General features: G+C 35.8%; 1 long non-coding RNA gene across 1 annotated transcript in view; it reads left to right on the forward strand.

The window, feature by feature from the left end:
- The window catches only part of LOC110217805 (uncharacterized), a 106,729-nt gene extending 81,710 nt beyond the window's left edge, over positions 1–25,019 (forward strand). Inside the window, exons 2-4 of the long non-coding RNA XR_002327145.2 lie at positions 18,159–18,375; positions 20,910–20,984; positions 24,930–25,019. This is a non-coding gene — a long non-coding RNA (uncharacterized LOC110217805). The remainder of the gene's footprint in view (positions 1–18,158; positions 18,376–20,909; positions 20,985–24,929) is intronic.
- The last annotated feature ends 294 nt before the right edge of the window (positions 25,020–25,313 follow it).

A 25,313-nucleotide genomic window follows, 5' to 3' on the forward strand; every position in this document is an offset into this window, starting at 1 on the left:
TTTTTGCTCAATCTCATGTAAAATAGAAGTAAGGAACCTCTCCTTCCTTGACAAAGATTTTGTAAGGAAATTGCTTTGAAAAACATAAAAGTCTTTACATATTATTATTAATATAACATATAATCTCAAAGTTCCAATGTATTTTTAAGTTCTACAAAATAAATAATCAACAACATGCTGTAACAGTTAAATTATATTTACAACTCATAAAATTACTGGAGAATTGGTGGGATTACTTACAAGAATTCAGAAGTTTGATGCAACATAGAGGAACTATCCGCTAAATGATTGTTAAAAGAATCTGGATATGCAGGCAACATAAAATAGATTGGCTACCTCTGGGTTGTACTGTGTACCTTAATTAAGTTCAGATGTTCCCACATGTTAATGCTTTTACTGTATTATACACATAGCTAATGAAAATATTATGACCCCAATAAATACAGTAAGTTAAATTAACCAAACTGCCTCCCACAAACCAAGCCTAGCAAAACACAACATCACTTGACTTGACATATGCAAGAGTTCAGTAATGGAAGGATTTGGCATCAACCAAAGTCATGGCATACTGTGTAACTCTTGGTTTAATGGCCATGAGCCTGAATAGATTTGTTGATTTGGAACACTACAGATAGAATGAAAAATCCCTTTGTAGTGTTCTAGTTTTTCTTGGCTTACAGGAGCACAGCACGTGAGAAATGTTGGCCCTCTGTATCCAAGCTGTCATTTGGAAATTTTAGATTTCAGTTCTCTTCCCAGCATCTAGACATTTTAATTGAAACCATTCACTATTGCCTGAGTACTGATGCCTCCTTCCCATGCCCAGCAGAGGTGAAGGACTCTAAAATGTCACCTGTTTCTTTGTTTCACTCTAGCACTCTTTTTCAACTAGTTCCATCAAAAGTTAATGGACTATCCACTGATACCATATTGTATTTTTTCCAGGGTGATGTTTAATCCTTCATTAAAATACAATGACAAACAGGTAATCTGGCCTTTAGGATTTAAAACTAATCCAATTTTTCATCTAATTATTTCAGACACTGACCTCTATCTGGCAATTCTGATTCAACAGAATAATAGTTTGTTTCTCCACTAAAAAATCATGGAAAGTCTGAAGAATACAGCACTTTGTCCTGTATCTGGCAAATCACGTAGTCCCTGGCATGTTTTCTCAGAATCCACTAGGCTGTTATGGCAAGTAGCATATTTTTAAGTGTTTCCTCCAAATAATTTATCATGCCATTGGACAAAGCATGCTTAACTCTTAATTTTCCTCCTGCCACCAAAGAATATACTTTTCTCTGCCAGTATGATAAACCTTACTCAGTGAATGAGTTTATTTCAAAATAATTCCAGAAAATTTGAGACTGTTCTATAATTGAAAAAAAAATTATTATGACCTTGATATCTCTGGCCAGTTGTCTTCCCTAACTCCTGTAAATATTGTTTGCTATTAGACTCAAAGTTGCATAGCAGAGTACTATACTTGGGCTTAAAAAGAGCTGAGTTCAAATTCCACCTCTGACTCCAGCTGTATGACCACTGACAAATTATTTGTTTTCCTTGTGACAGTGTTTTCTTATAAGTGAAAAGGGGATAATAATACTCATACTATCTATCATACTAGGCTGTTTTAGGGTAAAAATTATTAAATTGAGGAAATTGCTATATAAAGGTCAGCTATTATTCACAGTTACAGAAGATCTTCTGAGGGTAGACACTCCTACAATCTTACTGCAAATGGCCCCAGGGGAAGCAATTTCTTTTCACTACTAATGCTCTAGGAGAGATCATTTTTTTTAATAATAGATTTATACTGATATCTTTTGTTTTTATAACAACTAAATAAAGGGGGAGTACAAAATTGACTACACTGACAAAAAAAATGGTATTACAGGCTGTGTTCTGAATCCATGAACCTCTATTTCTGCGGAAGGAGGGAGGAGATTTCTTCTTTGCTTTACACTTTCAGGTTCAATTCTTTTGTCTCAACAACAATAGGTGCCACTTGTATAAAACTTTAAAGTTTACAAAGCCCTTTATGTAACTTCTTTGATTCACAACAACCCTGTAAGGCAGATCCTATTATTATTATTCTCCTTTTACACATGAGAAAACTGAGGCAAAGAAAGGCTGAATGACTTACTCAGGGTCACATAGCTAATAAGTGTTGAAGCAAGGATTTGAACCCAGTTATTCTTCACTCTAAATCCAGCACTCTGCTTTTCTACACTCCTACTTGTTTGGTAGTGGTTCATCATTGCAATCATTGTGCATATCATTTTCCTGGTACTACTTACTTTACTTTGCATCAGTTCATGAAAGCCTTCCCATGCTTCTCTATGTTCAACAGACCAGTTAATTCTTATAGCACAGTAACATTTCATTGTGTTCATACACCACAATTTATTTAACCCATCCAAAATTAATGGTTATTTACTTTATTTTCCTTTCTATTCTAACAAACACACACACACACACACACACACACACACACACACACACACACACACACACGTTACCATAACTATTTTAGTGTATATGGAGTTTTTTTTCTTTTTGTCAATGAACTTTTTTTTTTCATATGCTTTTAAGTTGAAAATTTTTCTTCCTTTTCCTCCCCCCCACACTCCCCAAGACAGCGCACAATCTGACATAGGCTTTACATTTACATACCCATTAAACATATTTTCACATTAATGAAGTTATAAGTAAAAATTAAAACCAATAGGAGGAACCATCAGAAAGATGAAACAAAACTCAACAGAAGGTAAAAATAAGTGATAGCAATTGGACTTCCATAGTTCTTTCTTTGGATGTGGACAGCATTTTCCATCCCGAGGCCTCTGGAGATGTCTTAGATCCTCCTAATGCTGAGAAGGGTTCAGTTCAACATTCTTAGTCATTGCATAACATGGCTGTTGTTGTGTACAAAATCCTTTTGGTTCTGCTCACTTCACTCAGCATCAGACCATATAAGTCTTTCCAGGTTTTTCTGAAGTCAGCCTGTTCATCATTTCTTATAGCACAATAGTATTCCACTACATTCATATACCACAACTTGCTCAGCCATTCCCCAATTGATGGGCATCCTCTCAATTTCCAATTCTTTGCCACCACAAAAAGAGCTGCTATGAATATTTTTGTACATGTGGGTCCTTTTCCCATTTGTTTGATCTCTTTGGGATATAGCCCTAGAAGTGCTATTGCTGGATCAAAGGGTATGCCCATTTTTGTAGCCCTTTGGGCATAGTTCCAAATTGTTCTACAAAATGATTGGATCATTTCACAACTCCACCAACAATGTACTGGCATTCCAATTTTCCCACATCCTCTCCAACATTTATCATTTTCCTGTTTTGTCATGTTGGCCAATCTGATAGGTGTGATGTGGTACCTCAGAGTTGTTTTGATTTGCATTTCTCTAATCAATAACGATTTAGAGCATTTTTTCATATGACTATAGATGGCTTTAATTTCTTCATCTGAGAACTGTCTGTTCATATCCTTTGACCATTTATCAATTGGGGAATGGCTTGTGTTCTTATAAATTTGTCTTAATTCTCTATATATTTTAGAAATGAGGCCTTTATCAGAGAGACTGGTTGTAAAAATTCTTTCCCAATTTTCTACCTTCCTTCTAATCTTAGTTGCATTGGCTTTGTTTGTGCAAAAACGTTTCAATTTAATGTAATCAAAATATCCATTTTGCTTTTCAATGTTCTCTATCTCCTGTTTGGTCATGAATTCTTCTGTTCTCCATAGATCTGATAGGTAAACTATTCCTTGTTCTCCCAGTTTACTTATGGTATCAGCCTTTATATCTAAGTCATGAACCCATTTTGACTTTATTTTGGTATATGGTGTGAGATTTGGGTCTATGCCTAGTTTCTGCCATACTCTTTTCCAGTTTTCCCAGCAGTTTTTTTCAAAGAGTGGGTTCTTATCCCAGAAGCTGGGGTCTTTGGGTTTATCAAATAATAGATTACTATAGTCATTGACTACTGTGTCTTGCATATTTAACCTATTCCACTGATCCACCTCCCTATTTCTTAGCCAGTACCAAGCAGTTTTGATGATTGCTGCTTTATAATACAATTTAAGATCTGGAATTGCTAGGCCACCTTCCCCTGCATTTCTTTTCATTAGTTCCTTTGATATTCTGGACCTTTTGTTTTTCCAAATGAATCTTGTTATTATTTTTTCTAACTCTATAAAATAATTTTTTGGTAGTTTGATTGGTATGGCACTGAATAAGTAAATTAGCTTAGGTAGGATTGTCATTTTTATTATATTAGCTCAGCCTACCCATGAGCAACTGATGTTTTTCCAATTATTTAGATCTGATTTTATTTGTGTGAAAAGTGTTTTGTAATTGTGTTCATAGAGTTCCTGGGTTTGTTTTGGGAGGTAGACTCCTAAATATTTTATAATGTCTACAGTAAGTTTAAATGGGATTTCTCTTTCTATCTCTTGCTGTTGGGCTTTGTTGGTAATATATAGAAATGCTGATGATTTATGTGGGTTTATTTTATAGCCTGCAACTTTGCTAAAGTTGTTTATTATTTCAAGTAGTTTTTTACTTGATTCTCTAGGATTCTCTAAGTATATCATCATGTCATCTGCAAAGAGTGATAGCTTTGTTTCTTCTTTGCCTATTCTAATGCCTTCAATTTCTTTTTCTTCTCTTATTGCTAAAGCTAAGGTTTCCAGTACAATATTGAATAACAGTGGTGATAATGGACATCCTTGTTTCACCCCGATCTTATTGGAAATGCTTCTAGCCTGTCCCCATTACATATAATGCTTGCTGAAGGTTTTAGAATATGCTATTTATTATTTTAAGGAAGACTCCATTTATACCTATGCTTTCTAGTGTTTTTAATAGGAATGGGTGTTGTATTTTATCAAAAGCTTTTTCTGCATCTATTGAGATGATCATGTGGTTTCTGTTGGTTTTGGTGTTGATATGCTCAATGATGCTGATAGTTTTCCTAATATTGAACCAACCCTGCATTCCTGGTATAAATCCTACCTGGTCATAGTGTATTATTCTTGTGATAAGTTGCTGCAATCTACTTGCTAGTATTTTGTTTAAAATTTTTGCATCTATATTCATTAGAGAAATTGGTCTATAATTTTCTTTCTCTATTTTGACTCTTCCTGGTTTAGGTATCAACACCATATTTGTATCATAAAAAGAATTTGGTAAGACTCCTTCTTCACCTATTTTCCCAAATAGTCTATATAGTATTGGAATTAATTGTTCTTTAAATGTTTGATAGAATTTCATGTAAATCCATCTGGCCCTGGAGATTTTTTCCTAGGGAGTTCATCAATGGCTTGTTCAATTTCTTTTTCTGAGATGGGGTTATTTAAGTATTTTACTTCCTCTTCAGTTAATCTGGGCAATTTATATTTTTGTAAATATGTATCCATTTCACTAAGATTGTCAAATTTGTTGGCATATAGTTGGGCAAAATAATTCCTAATTATTGTTTTAATTTCCTCTTCCTTGGTGGTAGCTTCACCCTTTTCATTCTTGATACTAGTAATTGGTTTTCTTCTTTCTTTTTTTAATTAAATTAACCAAAGGCTTATCTATTTTATTGTTTTTTTCATAAAACCAGCTCTTAGTTTTATTTATTAGTTCAATAGTTTTCTTAATTTCAATTTTATTAATTTTTCCTTTGGTTTTCAATATTTCTAATTTGGTGTTTAGTTGTGGATTTTTAATTTGTTCTTTTTCTAGTTTTTTTAGTTGTATGCCCAATTCATTAATCTCCTCTTTTTCTATTTTATTTATGTAGGCATGTCAATGAACTTCTTAAGTATATGCCTAGCAGTCAGTCAGTATGTATAAAGCACATACTATGTTCCAGCTGTTTTGTAAGTATTAGAGATACAAAGGAGGGCAAAAGACAGTCCCTAATATCAAGCAGCTAACAGTCTTATAGGGCAGATAAGATGCAAACAACTGTGTGTGGAAAAAAATATATAAACAGGTTAAATTGTATATTTTCAATAGAGAGAAGATATTATCATTAAGGAGGGACTGGGAAAGGCTTCCTTTAGAAGGCTGCATTTTAGCTGGGTTTGAAGGAAAATAGGGCATGTCAATAAGAATGGAAAGAATTCTTGGCATGGGAGACAGGAGAAGGAAATAAGCCTGTAAATAGTACTTGCTATGTACCAGACCATGTGCTAAGCACTTTACAAATATTATCTCATTTGATCTTCACAACAGCCCAAGGAGGAAGGTGCTATTATTATTCCCATTTTACAGTTGAAGAAACTTAAGCAGGGGCAGCTAGATGGTGCAGTGGATAGAGCTCCAGCCTTGGAGTCAGGAGGACCTGAGTTCAAATCCAGCCTCAGACACTTGACACTTACCAGCTGTGTGATCCTGGGTAAGTCACTTAACCTCGATTGCCTTGCAAAAAAAAAAAGAAAAAAAGAAAACAGAAAGAAACTGAGGGAAACAGAAATTAAGTGGCTTGCCTAGGATTATATAGCTAGTAAGTGTCTAAAACCAGACTAGTAAAAATGCCCAGAGTTGAAAAGTAGAGTGTCTTGTGTACATATGTAAAACAGTATATACACAGAATATGTTGTGAGGAAAAGTAGTAGTAGTGGATTCTTTTGTTAAAGGATGTGGATATTTTAGTCACTTAATTTGCATAATAACAAATTGCTTCCAGGAAAAGAAACTCCACCAACAATGCGTTATTCTTCCTTGATTTCTACAAATATTTCAACATTGACTATTTCCATATTTTATCAATCTTGTCAATTTATTGGATATGATAAAAAAAAATAGGGTTGTTTTGATTTGGAACATCATTTCATATGGCTGCTAAAAGTTTGCAGTTCTTCTGAGAACTTACCTAGGAAGGATTCATACCTCCGACAGATCCTTAAAGGATGGAATACTACAGATCAAAAACTGATCTGCAGACTGGACTCTTCTCTACAACTAATATCCTTGAGGGTATCCTCATCACAGAAGAAACATAGTGAGTGAAAGCAAACTAGGAGATGTCTGTTACATAAGGATGGAAACTGGGATGAACATCATACAATCAAAGACTAAAAACTGGAAAGAAAATTAGAGGTCATCAAGCCTTTTTTTAAAAATTTCTTTGTTTAGTGATTTCTTTATTTATTTATCATTGTTAGCATTTATATGTTACATTGAGGTTTGCAAACCACTTTGCATATGTTATTTTATTTTCAATTTGCAACAACCCTAGAAGGTGAGTAGTATTTTTATCCTTATTTTACAACTGAGAAACTGGGGTTGAAGGAGGTGTGACTTGCCCAATGTAATGGTGATAGCAGCAGAAGCAGCTACAGGAACTCTCAGACCAGAGACTGTAAGGGGATCAGGCAATTGGTCAGAAAGATATTACAGGGAATAACTGTGCTAACACTGGGCACAGAACTGAAAACTATTTGGCAACTCTATTGCCTATACCCACTTTAGGATCACAGTTCAAAATCAGAAAGGAGCACTTCTGGTCATGAGGGAGCAGGAGCCCTAAAATAAAAACCTACTGTTTGTTGTTCCAAAGGAGGAGGTACTCTGAGAAGCAGTATCACTTGAGGCTACAGGGGAGTAGGAGATTTTCCTGGGTTTGAACCAGAGCACAGACCAGGAAGGCAATAATCACATTTCTCCCCAGATCACACCACCTTGGAAGCATCAAAAACTTCTTAAAGCCCAGGACTAGTTCTGAAAACAGCAGTGCAAAAAGCCTAAAACTTGGGATAGTGTTTCTCCTTTCCCCCCAATGCCAGTAACAGAGTCCAAATTTAACATAATGTTTAAAGTTAAGAAAAAAGGCTTGGAAAATGAGCAAACAAACAAAAAAACCTGATCATAAAAACCTACTATGGTGATAGGTAAGATCAAGACACAAACCAAGAAGAAGGCAATGCTGCCAAAACAGTTACAAACAAAGCCTTAAAGGAAAAAAAAAGTGAATCGGACACAAGCTCAACAAGAATCCCTGAAAGAGCTAAATTTTTTTTTTCAAAATCAAATAAAAATGTCAGAGATAATTGGATAAAAAAATGAGAGGGAAGGAAGAAAATTAGGAAAACACAAGTAACAGCATGGTAAAAGAGGCATCAAAAATACTGAAGAAAATAATACATTAAAAAAAATGACCAAATGGTGAAAAAAGTACAGAACATCCCTGATGATAAGAACTCCCTAAAAAAAAAGAAAAAAGAAAAAGAAAAAGAAAAAGAAAAACAGAATTGACCAAATTGAAAAAAAAAAGCACAAAAGCTCACTGAAGAAAATAATTTCTTAAAAATTAGAATTGGGCAACTGGAAATGAATAACTCTGTGAGACATCAAGAAAAAATAAAAACAAAGTAAAAAGAATGAAAAATAGAAGAAAATATGAAATATCTCATTGGAAAAACAACTGAGCTGGAAAATAGATTGAAGAGAGATAATTTAAGAATTATTGGACTACTTGAAAGTCATGTTAAAAAAATAAAAGTTCCTAGACATCATATTTCAAGAAATTATAAAGTAAAAGTGCCTCAATATCTTAGAACCTGAGGGTAAAATAGAAATTGAAAGAATAAGATTCAAGAGAAACATCAAAAGATAAACATGAAAGAAAAATCACAAGGTGCTTAATAAGGTTATACTGTTTAAATTCCTATATGTCTGCAAAGACAGAGGGCCCAGAAAGGAGTTTAGTATGATGGAATGGTATTTTAAAAAATGGATGGAGAAGAAAGAAAACTACACTGAGAGAAAAGGGAAGGAAGAGAAAAAATAGGGGAAAACATCTCACATTTAAAAAGGCATGAAAGGAAGAGATTTTACAATTGAGAGGGAAATGGTAGGGTGTGTGAGCAAAGCTTGAACCTCACTCTCATGTAAATTAATTGTTTCAGTGAGGGAGAAATTATATATAAAGATATGAATACATGCATGTCTATGTGTTTATGTCTCTGTGTGTCTCTGTGTGTGTGTGCCTACAGAGACACACACATTCAAATAAAATCTATCTTACCCAACAGGGAAGTAGGAGGGGAAAAGGATAAGACAAAGGGGGCAGATGATAAAAGAGAGGGCAGGTAAAAAAAAGAAGGTGGTCAGAAGCAACATATGCATTAGAGGAGAGACAGGACAAAAAGAGAGAGAGAGAGAGAGAGAGAGAGAGAGAGAGAGAGAGAGAGAGAGAGAGAGAGAGAGAGGATAAACAAGAGAACAGGATAGAGAGAAATACACAGTTAGTAATCATAACTGTGAATGTGAATGGGATGAATTTACCCATAAAATGGGAGCATCTAGCAGAAGGGATAAGAAACCAGAATCCAACAAAATATTATTTGCAAGAAACATACTTGAAACACAGAGACACACAACTAAAATAAGAGACTGTAGCAGAATCTATTATGCTTTAGCCAAAGTAGAAAAGGCAGGGGTAGCAATCAAGATCTCAGACAAAGCAAAAATAAAAATAGACCTAATTAAAAAGGATAAACAGGGAAAATACAGCTGGCTAAAAGACACCATAGAAAGGGAAATAATATCAATAATAAATAACGAGTTATAAATATCTACCTATAGGTCTATGTACGCATATATAGGTATCAATAGATAGATAGCTGTAGGAAGATAGATAAATGGATAGATATGCAGCAAATGGCAAAACATCCAAATTCTTAAACATAGATGCACCAAATAGTATAGCATCCTAATTGCTAAATGAAAAGTTAAATGAATTACAGGAGGAAATAGACAGTAAAAATACACCAGTGGGGAACCTCATTTTTCCCATCTCACAGCTACATAAACCTGCCTATAAAAGAAAAGAGAAAGAAGCAAAGGAGGTAAATTGAATTTTAGAAAAGTAGACATAATGGATCTCTACAGAAAACTGAATGAGAATAGAAAAGAGTATACCTTTTTCTCAGCTCAAAAAAATGACCATGTATTAGAGCATAAAAGCTTTACAAATGCAGAAAATCAGATGTTAAATACAATGTTTTCAGATTATAATGCAATAAAAATTATATTCAATAAATGACTCTAGAAACATAGATTAAAAATTAATTGGGGGAGATAGAGCCAAGATGACTTAGTAACTTAACATAGGCAGCAACTCATCTGAACTCTCCTAACATTCCCTTCCAAAAAAACTTTAAAATAACTTTTCAAATAAAAATTTGGAGTAGCAGAGGCAACAAAATTTCAGGATGAGACATTTTCCAAGTCTAAGACAACTTAGGAAGTTGACAGGAGAAATCTCTAACACCAGGTTAGGAGTTGGCCTGGAACACAACAAAACCTGTGGTGTGCCTTGGAGGCAGCTGAGACAGTGGCAGCAGCAGCAGCAGCAGCAGCAGTAGCAGTAGCAGCAGTTTGGGGAGTTTTCAGCGCAGAAACAGTAAGGCGGTCAGAGAATTGGTCAGAAAATGATTATAAGGGATTCTTTGCTGGCATGGAGTGCAGGTAGCTAGCACTGATTGGAACTTCTATTGCCCATAAGCACTCATGAGTTTCAGTCCCAGGGAAGAAAGCAATGCTTGTGGTCAGTCACAAGAAAGCAGGCACTCTGGTCCCTGTCTACAGGGGAGCAAAGGCCTCTCCTGAGAAAATACCAGAGAGCAGAACAGAAAAGCAGTGCTTACAACTGTCCCTGGGTCCACCTCAGAAGCCTCCAAAACTTGCAGCCCCCAAGAAGTGATTCTGAAAACAGCGACATGAAAATTTCTGACAGTGCCTCACCCACTTCCAGGTGAGCAGCGCCCACCATTAACGTAAAGTTCAAAATCAAAAAAATTCCCTGGGAAATGAACAAACAACAACAACAAAACTTTGACCATAAAAATGCAGCTGTGGTGGCAGGAAAGACTAAGACATAAACTCAGAAGCAGATAACAACATGAAAACAGCTGCAAACAAAGCCTCAAAAATGCACAAAACAAGTGTGGCTTCATGGGAAATGTTCCTCTGAAAAGGCTGCCTGATTTTAAGCAACTGTGATTAGTCCTCAGTCCACCATGGTCATCTCTTCACTGCTATGAATCTACCACAGTACACCAAGTAAAAATGCTCAGTGGGACCTGTGTATTATATGCACCTCCCTTGTTTGATTCATTTGAATATATCTTCGGTAAGAAGAGGGTTTTTAGTGTCCACATAAACTTAGCCAACTTCAGGAAACAGAGATATTAAGTAATTTAGTCCAATAAATCCTTATTTAGTAATACTGTACAAGATTCAAGGGAAGAGAAAATAATTAGATAAAACTAATGCACCCTTTTAGTTTATAGCCAAGTGGGAATGTTGAGACCAGAGATATCAATAATACGAAATGTGACGTGAGAAGTTCATCAGAACAGTGTAAAATAGAGTCCTATGCAGAAAGTAGGATTGAAAGTCAATTTACTTAGGGGAAGGGGAGGAGAAGGATTAGGGAAAGAAAAGAAAAGAAAAAGCTTTATGCAGGGAGAAATACTTAGGTTGTCTTTTAAAGGAAACAAGGTTTTAAACAAGTCAAGAACAAATGGGTGGGCCTTGCAAGAAAAGAGAAAAGACCTAATGGTGTAAATATTCAGGCCAGGCTGTGGAGGGGATAGGAATGAGAGTGATTAATCTAGTTTGACTGGACCATAGAGTATAGAAAATGGAGAGTCAGTGTGAAATTATATGAAAAGATAGGGTGGGGCTAGATTGAATCCAGCAATACCAGGCAAAGGATTTTAAATAGGGAGACACTGACTTTTTTCTATTTTTTCACTGACCCATATGGCATATTTATACATAAGGGAGATTGTTCTGCCAACTAGACTAGATTGGGGTAAAAAGGATAGGGCTGGGTAGATCTCTAAGGATGATTGTGTAGTATGGTAATGAGACTGTGTGCTAAAGGGAATGACTGTGGGCCTAAAGAAGAGCACACATTTTGTAAACTATCATCAAAATATATACGGTACAATTTTATCTAAAGCAGAGGTTCTTCCAGTAAAAGGGAGTATGTTTAAAGATTGCCTAAAATCTTTTCATACATACTTCATAGGTACCATCTGGCAATCTGGTTTTTCTGTGTTCCTAAACAGCTTGGGTTCTAGAGGCCAAGACACTCCTGGAGAAGAAAACTATTATGGCTAAGACTTTGAGTTCTTACAGATCTCACTTTCCTTAAAGGGAGTAAATCAAACAAGGAAGGGCTTTTCCTAATCTGATACTGAGTGTGTGGAGGACCTGCATCCTTAACTGAGCTGCAAATTAAGCCTCAAGTATCTAACTTATAATAGAGATAATATAATACAAGCTTTTCTTAGAAGTAAGATGCTAAGTAAGGACTCCAGATGGAAACAGAAGCTAAAAATGGAAAAGGGCCCTGCAAGTATCAGTACAGTCAAATCTGACCATGAGACCAGTAGAAAACTACCCAACAAAGACTCCATGTTAGATGACACCAGTGAAGAACAGGCCTAGTAGGAGCAACATGATGACATAACCAAAAAAAAGTAAAAAATCTGCGGCAGTGCTGGTGGCAGGAGGAGTTGACCCTCTACTTGGATGCCCTGAAGACACATTCTATATGTGCATGCCTCTTCACACATCTACCTTAGTCGCACACGTTCCCTGCATGTGACTGCTCTTCCTAATCATACGTATTTTATTTATGAGACAGTGTCACCCATCTTTATGTGCGAAATGTTTTATTGTTACTTTTCCTACTGTGTTATTTCATGCAGTTCCTTTGCTTTGACCTAATTATGTCCTCTGGCTCACTAGTACAAGTGAATAAACCAGTTGGAGCTGATGATCCATGACAGGAATGGGGAACTTCGGCCTTGAGGCTACCTGTGGCCTTCTAGATCCTTAAGTGTGGTCTTTTGACTGAATCCAAATTTTACAGAACAAATTATGGAGTGCATTCAGTCAAAAGGTCACACTTAAGGATCTAGAAGGCCACAGGTAGCCTCAAGGCCATAGATTCCCTACCCCTGAGCTATGATTTTTCATTAGGTATGGAATCAAAGAATAACTTGAAACTGGGATAGGTTTTCCAGGGACTTTCAATGAGAGGGAGGTGCCTCAGCTACCACATAAACACAAAACACATAATAAGATTGTTAAGTCTTTTTGTTCATTAAATTTTGTCAGTGTGGTACTGATAGAATGAATATGATGAGAGACAGCTCTACCAAAACAATGAAGTTATCAGATGATAAATAACTACCTCTGTCACATTTTTAAAAGTAAGTTTGTTCTCTGCTATACTACGTTATTAAAGTGAAAACATTTAATGTGCCTTATAGCACATAAATGCTATCTTTCAAGATGGGGGCGGGATTCCTGAAAGGTAGCACAGTGGGGGAATATGAGGACTAAAAAACCACATTTGTCTTTGGGGATATCAAAGTGAGGATAATGAGATAGCTTGACCTTAAGGCAACTTACAAGGCTAATGATTCATTCAGAAAGGAATGAAAAATTTAATTCAATGACTATTTATTGAGCAGCTAGTATATGCTAGGCACTTTGAAGGATGCAAAGATATCGTGTCCTTGAAGAATTTATATTCTGGGAGAGGAGATAAGATATGTGCATAAATAAGTACAATATGGCAAAAGATGATAAGTAACTGATACAGATGATAAGTGTTATTGGTTTCATAGAAGTAGAAGCATTTGAGTTGACCCTTGAAGGCTGTATATGGTTTTGGCAGAAACTGAAAGGGTGAGGAAGAATATTAAAGAAAGAGTGAAAGAATAGAAAGAGCAAAGGACCCGAGGCAGACAAATAGAGAATGAATGTCCAGAGAATGACATCTGGTTGTTTAAAAAAAAAAGTTTGGTTGTAGTGGAGGTGTTGTGGTAGATAAAACTGGAAAAGGGAGATAGGGGCCAGACTGTGGAGCTTTGAATGCCAAGTTTAAAAGGTTTTTTGAATGACCTCTTAAAAAAAGTATTTATTTTATTCATGTCCTTGCATATTTTTAGTGACTAGTCAACATGACTAGTGAACCTGCCAGTCATGTTTATAAATGATTCTTTCATTGCAACTCAGAGTCTATCAGTCTTACTACAGGTGCTAAACAAACATTGACAGTACTTTTTTTTTCTCAAAAATAAAAGCAGGACATGAGATAATCAAGACAAAAATCACCCACTGTGGTTACAGATCGAGAACATGCTAGACCATTTCTTTTCTTCCATGTCTTTTTATTTATTTATTTATTTTTGCACTCAGAAGTAAAATGAGCCCACTTGAGAAAAAATGAAAGAAGAGAAGAAACAACTTGGTCCAAAACTTCACTGTGGCCTCTCATTTCTAAAGAAAACATGTAAACATAACCAAGAAGAAAAACTACTTGGAGATTTTTAGAAATAATTAACATAAAATACTATGCTCATTCAAATTCAACTACTGAATAGTTACTTCAAATATTGAAAAGCGCAGCTGTCGTGTCTGGAGGAAAGAGGGAGAGAAAAGAAAAAGGGGAAAGCCAGTATTCAGAGAAACACTGATTGCATATTGATAATTCCAATCAATATAATATGATTATGAAACCGAATATATCTCTGGAGACAAAGCACAAATTTACTTAGTAATTCCAGTGTTCATAATGAACAGCTAAAATGTTTGAAAAGGAGAGAGAAAAATGTATACTGTGGCTTTTTGAAACTGTGAACTTCAGTCAAGTCCCACTAATTCAATTTTAACTTTCTGAAATGTTCATATTTATCTCCTACAACAGATAAGTAGCTGATTTTAAATGTATCTGAAATGTTAATGTAAATCTGCATGTGACTGTAATCAACAAAAAGGCTTGATTTCAATATTATAATTCTGTCTCAAAGATTCTATTTTCTCTCCCAAGGCAGTAGTTAGACCTTGAATATTGAAGAAAATAAAACATTTTCCAGTACCATACACATGCTGCCATTCTTGCACAAGCAGCAGTGAGATAAAGTGGAAAGAAGTACTGGACTTGGAGGGCAAAAGACAAATGACACAAACAGCTGTGCCACCACAAGTGAATAGTGTGACTGTGCACTTAAACTTCAGCTTTAAACTTAGACATTTAAATTTTTGGAAGGCAATCTGCATATTCTTTCTCTCTTGGTTCATGCAGAACACAGAAGTTTGAGGCAGTTTTCTGGTATTATTTCTTTCATTATGGTATATGGAACTTATTATTTCTGTTCTTCTGGAAGACCTAAAATTCTTAAGTCATCTCTACAAATACTGTCTTTGAGATCAATGTGTGTGTGTCTGTGTGTGTGTGTGTGTGTGTGTGTGTGTGTGTGTAAATCATGTTTTTTTAACCTTTTTCTGTGTGTGTCTCTTCTTCCAGATTGTCCTTATCTTCTGTGTATTTGTGTTCCCAATTAGTTGTTCTCCCTTTTGTTTTTTTGGTGAGATGTTGTCAAAGTACTTTCGATTTTTTTTTTCCATTCTGTTCATTACTTATGCTAGGCAAACCTTAAATTCTGCTTTCACAATTCTTATCTTTCTTTTAAACCATTCAGGATTATCTACTGCATTTCCATGCTCTCTTGGGAAAACACAAGGTCTTTTGCGTCATCTGGTGTTTATGTCTTTTCCTTTGTCTTGCAGTAGTTATAGATAGATAGACAGCTGAAATCATTCAATTTATCTGGAGATCATATTCCCTTCTGTTATCAATGTTTTCCCTGCCAGATTATCTGCTTGTGCTCAAGGGTTTTAACAGATTTCTTTTTTCCCCTTAAGTTTCCCTATCACTCCTTTTTTGACTCCTTCCCTTCATTTGAGGTTTTATGGGGGCTAGACCTCAATTCTGTATCAGCCTTCAATGAAATTCGGCAATTCACATTTCACTAACCTTGAAATCTGGCCCAAGTGATTCTTGTGGAGGAGGACAGAACTGGACACAGCTAGATGCCAATCGCTTTTGCGGTGTGGTGTGGTAAAGACAAACATATTGACATCCTACTCTAGTTCTCTGGCTTAGCCTTGCAGCAGAGAGCACTGTCAAACTACTGCTCCAGTAAGACCAGGGTAGGTAGCAGAAGGCTGTGGAATAGCATTGAGTTCTGTTGCAAACTCAGAGGTCAATTCGTACAACCCTAAAAGAGTTCGATGACTGGTGATTAAGAGACGGGTGCTAAGTGAGTGTGTTAGGTATTAGAAATTAACCTTCCTTACTGTTAACATGGTTATTAACTCTTTGGATTTCTTCATGTATTATACCATAGAAACAGGTGAAATTTCTTTGTTTCTTGTTTATAATTTCTTTTTAAAGAGTTTCAGAGTTTGTAAGATTTGGAGAAAGTGTCTGCTCCTCCATCTTGTTGGTCCTATGACCTAGACGTTCCCACTTAAACTTTCTGTCTTCTATTTCTTGATATTTAAAAGAGGACAATAATACTTGTACTGTCTACCTCATAGAGGTTTGTGAAAAAATCATTTGTAAACTGTGAAACATTAAATACGATCACTTTTGATGTATTTATTAATTTTTTTCAAAATTATTTATCAAGTGTTTGTATGTGCATAAAATTGTATATCCCTAAGGTGGTCTTTACATTCCTGACTTTGTGAGCTGAACCACAGTCTATATCATCTTATAGAATAAGTGTGCTTGAATTTTCATCCCGTGTGCTAATATCCCTTTTGCTAAGAAATCTCTGCTTACATGTTAGGCATAGCATTTATATTAGTAGTCCCTCTCCCACTTTAATTTCTGTGACTTGAAGAACTATATTTTATTGGTGTGGGCCATTTATAGGACCATCATTGATATGCATTTTTCTGTTCAGTCATGGAATATTATCATGGGGTTTAATTATGAATTCAATATATGAGGATATATTATAAGATTTTAATTTAACTCAATTTCATAAATATTCACCAAGTACTGTTAGCAATGTATAACGAACATGGCATCTAATAAATCTCCCAAATTGTAGGGTTTAGGCAGTTATTCAATGTAGCCAGTAATACTGTTGCCTTTGCCCTTGCCAGGGAGTAAAATCCATTTCTCATTTTTAAATCCCTCAAAATCATAGAAATGTGCTTTCCATGATCCCAAAGCTTCTTTAAATATCTTATTCCCAGAAGACCTGGGGTGGGGGTGGGGTGGGAATCTAATTATGAAAATGTTGGGGTATCATAGACTATAAGAAACCTAGTATAAGCCTTCTGAGGAGTCCCCTCGCACTCTGTACTCACCCCATTATTTAATTAACCATTATTTAAATAACACTTTGGGCAGTTATTTGGTGCACTGAACTGCCCAGGAGTTAGGAGGATCTGCATTCAAATGTGGCCTCTGACACTTACTAGCTGTGTGACCCTAGGCAAATCACTTAACCCTGTTGCTGTCAGCTTCCTCATTTTTAAAATAAGCTGGAGAAGGAAATGGCAAACCACTCCAGTATCTTTGCCAAGAAAACCTCAAATGGGGTCATGAAGAATCAGACGTGACTGAAACAACTGAACCACAATTTAAGCATTAAAGTAGCAGTTAGGTGATTCAGTAAATGGAGGCCTGGATGTGGAGTCAGAAAGCCCCAAGTTCCAATCTGTTACTAATTACTTATGCACTATGTTGCCCTAGTTAAATCATTTAATGTTTCTGTGCCTCAGTTTCCTCATCTGTAAAACAGGGATAATAACAACCTTTACCTCCCAAGGTTGTTGTGAGGATCAAATGAGATTTTGTAATTTGCTTTACAAATCTCAAACTGTTGTCTATATAAATGCTATCCATTATTATTGTTAACTTTTTATTTGTTTAATTTTTTGTTTGAAAGAAAAATATAAGCTTCTCAGCATATGAATCCTAAGAAGAGAGCTAAATGACACACTCTTCAATGCTCCTGAAAGTAGCTGTTTTAAATAGGATTTTTTTCACTGTAGTATTGAAAAAAAAATTGCATTCAATTGTTTACGTCTAATAAAGTACTCACAAAAATAGGTAATATTCCTGATGAGATGCTGGACCTCTAAGACGGGTCTCATTGAAGTTTCAAGAACTTTGATTCTTGTAAAACTTTATATGAGGTGATTATATTAGGAGTACAGGAGCAAGAAAAGAGAGAAGAAACAGTGTGGAAATATGAACATGATAGTATCAGATAAAAGAAGAGGAAGAAAAACAATTTTCTCTTTCCAGATGTCAAGAACAAGGTGAGAGGAACTGAAAGAACTTTCCACTATACCTGAGACTGTGTGAGAAGGGGCCTTCAGATGCAGCATGAGTGAATCTTTCTTCCACCTTCATTTCTAGTCATGCAAGAAATATTTGTTATGCCTTGCCTCCCATCAGAATATGTCTCAGACCAGACTTTCCCACATTTTTCATTCTGACATGAGAACCCAATCCCTAAAAAGTGAGTATTTAAAATATTTTCCCTATTCCTTTGCTAATTATTTTAGTTCTGACTAAATGATTTACTTTTAAAATAAATATTCCTTGTCTGTTCTGGTAGCCTAGTGTAAATTTAGTTGAAATGATTTTAGAGATTCCTAACTGAGCAAGGATCAGGATTAAGGCCAAACAAGGTACACATAGTGTTCAGCATATCCCACATAGTAATTTGTGTGGATACAAAGCTGAGTATGCTACTGTAATTAAAAGTTGGGGCCATATTAACACTGGCTGCTTTGATTTGTATTATTATTTTCAAAATAGAATCTCAGATTTATCATAAGAAAACAACATTGTGCTGAATAAAAATAAAAATGAATGAGTTAATGAATTATCAAACAAAACAACTAACTTATAGTAAACACTTCAATAAGGTAATCTTTTACTAGTGAATTAAAAAATAATTTTAAAAAGGCTCCATGACTACTTTCATTTTCAATTACTGTGCTATGCCACTGTGACTATCTAAAAATCTTAAAACAATAAGATCCAATCCAAGATCTAAGTCACTGAGGGTGGGTCTTAAGGATGGCCCTGAAAGATAGTTAAGCTTGAACAGTCTCAGAAGAGGGGACTAAAACATTTCAAAGAGGAAGAACAACACAGGCAGAAGTTTCAAGGTCCCAAAAAAGATACAGCCACAGGATTATAAGTGATCCACCTAAGACATGCATTTTAGGGGAGAGCAGGAGATAAGGCAGGGGTTGTGAGAAGACTTAGGTGTTTAGGTTTGAACTTTGGAAGTGGAGTAGTAGGCAAGTACAGACAACTAAATAAAGGAATATTTTGCCTATAAACTCAAATCATCATTAGTAAAGTGATACATTATATGTTTTTTGATTGTAGCAATACATGAAAAACTATTATTCAGAAGTAGAGAATATAATCCTTAGTTGCTGGAAACAATGAAAAAAGTCTGTGAGAAAGGCAAACAAAAGATATCTACATAAAGGTCACTGACCCTAGGTAGATACAGGTGGATAGATAGATAGTAAGAAATAGAGATAGGCCAAGACACACACACACACACACATATACACATATATGCATATATACATAAACATATATATGCACACACACACATATATACACATATATACATAAACATATATAATATGCATGTGTATATATGTATGTATGTAGTTTTATTAAAATGAATGATGAATATACTATATAAGATGATTATGATATATAAGATGATAATATAACATAGCATAATGTAAGATACAGCAATATAATATGACATAATATATGTGTGTATACATGCACACACATTGAGGCATCCCTAATTTTGCCCCACCCAGTTAGCTTTGACAAGTTTTAGGTCAGAATCCTCTCTGAACCATAGTTCTTGAGTCCTCACCAATTCATTTTACTGATTTTCTTCCCCATAAACCTTGAGTGCATTCTCCCATTGATCCATACACACTCAATGAGAAGGATTTATGTGTGGGCCACACAGGAATCACACAGGCATCTTCCTATGGTAGAAAGTACCCACAGGGAGCATGCATGACCAGGACACATGCAGAGCACAGAAATTGACTAGCCTCAGTTACGGTAAAGCAAACTTCTACTGATGTCATAGTGATGCTCCCTGCCAGGCTAGCTCCTCCACCCCCCAATCCAGGAATTGCTTTCCGCTTCTCACTGCTAGATGCTGCTCTCTGTTCCTCTCTACCAGGTGTTGGTGTCCATTTATCCTCAACTTTATCTTCACCTAGTAACCTCAAACAATCTCCACTAGTGATACTGAAGATATAATTCTTCCACTGACTCTTTTACTGGCCACAATCATTTATTGGGGTGTTGCTGTGGTTAATAGACCTCTGACCTGTAGAGGAGAGGATACAACACATTCAGCCTCCCTCTGTGCCTCAGTCTCCTCTTAAGCTGAGGTGTCATCTTCTGAAACTCAAAGGAGGTTCTGCAGTTAGTCAACTGTTCCCATGTAGGGAAGGTTGCAAATAGCCGCAGTCAGCGTTCACGCTTTTTACCCAATAGCTATGAAGTTCCCTTCAGCTTTCCAGGTCAGCTAGCTCAGCCAATGGCTAAGGAACGCTTTCCCTCAGTCAGGCTCTGCCAGAAGGTCTAAAACTAAAGTGAGAAGGGCAGCTAACTAGTGCAGTGGATGGAGCATTGGGCCTGGAGTCAAGAGGACCTGATTTCAAATCTGGCTTTCAGACACATGACCCTCACTGGCTTTGGTTTTTGTTTTTGTTTTGTTTTCTAGGCATTGGGGTTATGTGACTTGCCCAGGGTCACACAGCTCGTATTACGTGTCTGAGGCCAAATTTGAACTTAGGTCCTTCTGACTCCAGGGTCGGTGCTCTGTCCATTGCATCACCTAGCTGTAACTGGAGTCACACAGAGTGAACAAGTCACTCAACCCCAATTGCCTCACCAAAAAGCAAAACAAACAAAAAAAAAACAACAATGAAAACAAAAACAAAAATAAAACTGAGATGAAATCTGTCTGCCTTTTGACATTGCTAGAAATCTTCTGTTAACCTCTTCGCTGATGAGCTGCTATCTGAAGCTACTTTAACTGAGCTGTCCTCTGTGTCTCAGGTAAGCTCTCAGCTAAATTATTGTCAAAAAATTCAATTTTGTTTTTATCTTATTCTCCCTGCCTAAGGTAAATATCCTCAGGGTTCTTCTTCCAAAAGAAAAGAATGTGAGAGATATTGTGGTAATGAAATTTTTCTAATTTCACCCCCAGAAGGTCCTCTGTTTTCTGTAAATAACAACTGCTAAGTTAGCTGGAGAAAAAACAAGTGATTTTTATCGCACCCCACCACAGCAACATATCACAGACTGGTTTCTGTTTTTATTTCTCTGGTGTGCGTGTGTGTGTGTGTGTGTGTGTGTGTGTGTGTGTGTGTGTGTGTGTCCATCCATCCATCCATCTGTCTGTCTATCTCTTTGACTCTCTATTTCTGTCTCTGTCTCTTAGTGGCAATAATAATTTTGAATTATATTAATATTTATCATTTGACTATAATGTGCATCCAATTATTTAGAGTTGCTATATTTCCTAGGGTAATTATTTTATATTTGAGAATAGCCTAAGATATAAAGATATTTTTTAATCTCCATAAAGCACAGTAGGAAAATATTTTGATGCTCTAATACTTAATTTCTCTGAATAATATTGATGTTCTGTGCCTATATGTTATGTAGAGAGAAACAGATCTGTCTGGAACAGCGCTAATAAATATGAAGTTGAGACCTAATACTACGGTGAAGGGAAGCAATAGCATTTTAGTATCATAAGTCTCACTTGCTGGCATGGACTTGAGCCTACACTGCAGCATCCACTGGTAGGAGATTGACTATCCCCAGCACCACATGCTCTCAGGGACCTGTGTCCACAAACTGATCAGGAGTTTCTAATTTATTTAGGGTTCATCCAATCACATTTCTTCCTTGCTCAGTTCCTTTACCATCATTGCACCATTTTGCTCCTCATGGTTTCTTTAGCTCAGGATTGAATTGCTGTCTCTTCTATTTTGTTGAGATAGTCTATTACAGCCCAGTCAACTTTAAGGGGAATGGGATAGAGAGATAGACAGACAGAGATAGAAATAGATATAAACACACACCTATAAAATCTTCCCTGATAGAAGCCTATGTGATTATCCATTTTAGTGCATAACAATGTAATAACAATGTCACATTCCTTGTTGCCCTCTTATGGGCACTTACAAATGACAAATCAACTAAAATCATTCTTAAAGAAAAGGGCATAATGATTCATGTGAAGAGGCTGAGCAAAGAATGTCCATGTCACTAACTGGATAAGAACTTCTCAAATGAAAACTACTGTGCCCATTAAAAGAGTGCAACACCTATAAAAATGAAGTTGATGATTACATAATAAATAAACATGGCTCTCAGAATACAAAAGTTGTAATTACAACTCCAGTTCCCAGGGAGAGCTGAGGAACACTCTATAGACACACACACACACACACACACACACACACACACACACACACACACAAACTGGAATTTTTTATTTTTTGGACTCCTTTATACATAGCCTGACTAAATTCCAATTACTAGGATGAATGTAGAGATCCCTCAGTGTAGCAAGACATGTAGTTAAAAGAGCACTGGATTTTTTTTTTATTGGAGAATCAGGATTCTAATCACAACTTTACTACTGAACATCCTCTATGAAATTAAGCAAATGATATCACTGGGCCTCCATTTCCTAAAAATGAAATGATTTGATGATATATTTCCTAAAAAAGTTGTGATTGAATCACTTAGCCAACAAAAAAGTGTCAAAAATAGTATATGAATAGATCTCTCCTGGTATTTCATGCTACCTCATTTAAATAAAGAGAAAGGGAAATAATATTACAGATGTTCTGGCCAAGACAGATGAGACTAGTCATAGGATCATAACATTTAGAATTGGAAGGGGGGGGGAGGAGAGTGTACTTAAATGTTATCTTGTCCAATGTCCTCATTTACAATATAAAGAAGGAGATCAGGAGGCAGCTAGGTGGCACAGTGCATAAAGTACCAGCCCTGAAGTCAGGAAGACCTGAGTTCAAATCCAGCCTCAGGCCAAACAGTTGACATTTACTAGCTGTGTGACCCTGGGCAAGTCACTTAACCCCAATTGCCTAATTTTAAAAAAAAGGAGATCATTTTAGCACTTATAGAAATATATGAATATATACATACACATATATACATATACATACATATTTATACATGTATGTATATGTATATATGCAAATATATGTATATGTGCATATTTTATACATATGAAGGTATATGGCCTATTCTTTAGGATCTCTGCATTTACCCACTATTTCCATTCTAGTCATATATAAGAGAGTTCAATAAACATTCCAATCTACAACATGGGGTCAGAGTTGGGGGGGGAGTACATCAAATGAGTCCATGCTATACATATAGATATTTACAAAATAAAAACAAAGCGATTCAGGGTATTAAAAACTAGTGAGATCAGGAAAACTGTCTTATAGGAAGTGATAGTTGAACTGAGCTTTGAAGGAAACTAAGGATTCTAAAAAGTGGAGTTAAGAGAGTATTTAAGGGATGGGGGACAGTCTGTGCAAAGGTATAAAGATGGGAGATGGAATGTCGTTTATTAGGAACAGCAATGGGGCCAGTTTGTTTGAAATGTAGAGCATGTGAGGGAAGTTAATGTGTCATCCCTCTGAAAAGAAAGTCTGGAGTCAGAGTATTAAGGACTATAAATTAGAAAGGAGATTTTCTTTTATCCAAGGAGCAATAGACAGTCACTGAAATTTCTTTAGCAGGGATTATGGGATCAAAGAGGGATCTAGAGTTGGAAGAGGCCTCAGACACCATCTAATCCAACTTCCTTATTTTGGAGATAAAGAAACTGAGGATCCAGGAAGTTAAATGATTTTGCTAAAGGCCACACAGATAATGAGTAGCAGAGCTGGGAATCTAATACAACTTCTCTGACTTGAGTCAGTGTTCCACTTGGTATGGTCAGACCTTTACTTTAGATATATCAATTTGCCATGATGTGGAGAGGGAAAGATTAATTGAAGGAAGAATAATTAGCAGGCAAGAAGGGGTGATGGTCTGAATTACAGTAGGGTGTGTGTGTGTGTGTGTGTGTGTGTGTAAAAAAGAGAGAGAGAGAGAGAGAGAGAGAGAGAGAGAGAGAGAGAGAGAGAGAGAGAGAGAGAGAGAATTGTAATTAGAAAGACAATTTCATATAGGAAAGAGTAAATGAGATTGAAGGATCAAGCAAGGATTACTCCTAGGTTATTAAGCTAAATGATCAAAAGATTGGTGATATCCTAACAGAAAAAAGGTAGATTGAGAAGATTGGGTGGGTTTAGGAAGAAAGATAATGAGTTAAGTTTGTGACATGCTAAATATAATGTAAACAGATGGAAAGCAGGACTGAAGACCTGGATAAAGAGATTTAGATATTAACTGAATAGAGATGATAGTTGAATGGGGGTTAGGGAGGCCGCTGAGAGTGAGATACAGTGAGACACAGAGGGAGAGAGAAGACAGGAAAGAGAAAACAGAGACAGAGATAGAGATAATGTAGGGAGAAAATCTGAACCCTTATACCCAAGCATAAAAAGAGGAAATATTGGTGATGATACAACATAGAGACTGAAAAGGAGTGGTCAGGAAGGGAGTAGGAAAAAAAACCCAACAAGATAGTAATGTCATGAAAACCCAGATAGGAGAAAACATCTAGAAAGAGTTGGTCAACATAATCTAATTCTTCAGAGAAATAAAGGACAGAGAATAAAGGACGCACTACTGGATTTAGAAAAAGAAAAAATGGCTGATGACTAGTCAAATGGTGGCCATAGAAGCTAGAATATAAGGATTGAAAAGTAAGAGATGAGAAAGAAGAGTCAAAGCATATCCATATTTTTTTCCTAGAAATGTGACTATGAAAAAAGAAGCAATATAGAATAATGGTTTAGAAAATAGTAGGATGAAGTGAAAGGTTTTTTTTTTGATTTTAAGATTACAGGAAATCTGGGAATGATTACAGAAAATGATCCAGGCCTTTTCCTTCCTCCTATTCAATTCTGAACTCAACTTGACTATTATCAATTCTTATCTAAGGTATGTTCATATACATACACACATATATACACTTGTATACAAGATGTTCCAAAACTTTTAGTGCAATTTTAAGCTTTAATAGTCCTTAACCTTACATTGATGAGTATATATATATGTGTGTGTATATATAAATATATATACATATGTATATGTGTATATATAAATATATATACATACACATAATTATGTGTGAGTATATATATATAGAGAGAGAGACAGATAGATCTATAGGCATTTTGTGTGTGTATATATGTATGCATATATATGTATATATGTAGGTGT

Source organism: Phascolarctos cinereus, unplaced genomic scaffold (genome assembly GCF_003287225.1).
Source record: "Phascolarctos cinereus isolate Bilbo 61053 unplaced genomic scaffold, phaCin_HiC Scaffold_3;HRSCAF=262, whole genome shotgun sequence".
NCBI lineage: Eukaryota > Metazoa > Chordata > Mammalia > Diprotodontia > Phascolarctidae > Phascolarctos > Phascolarctos cinereus.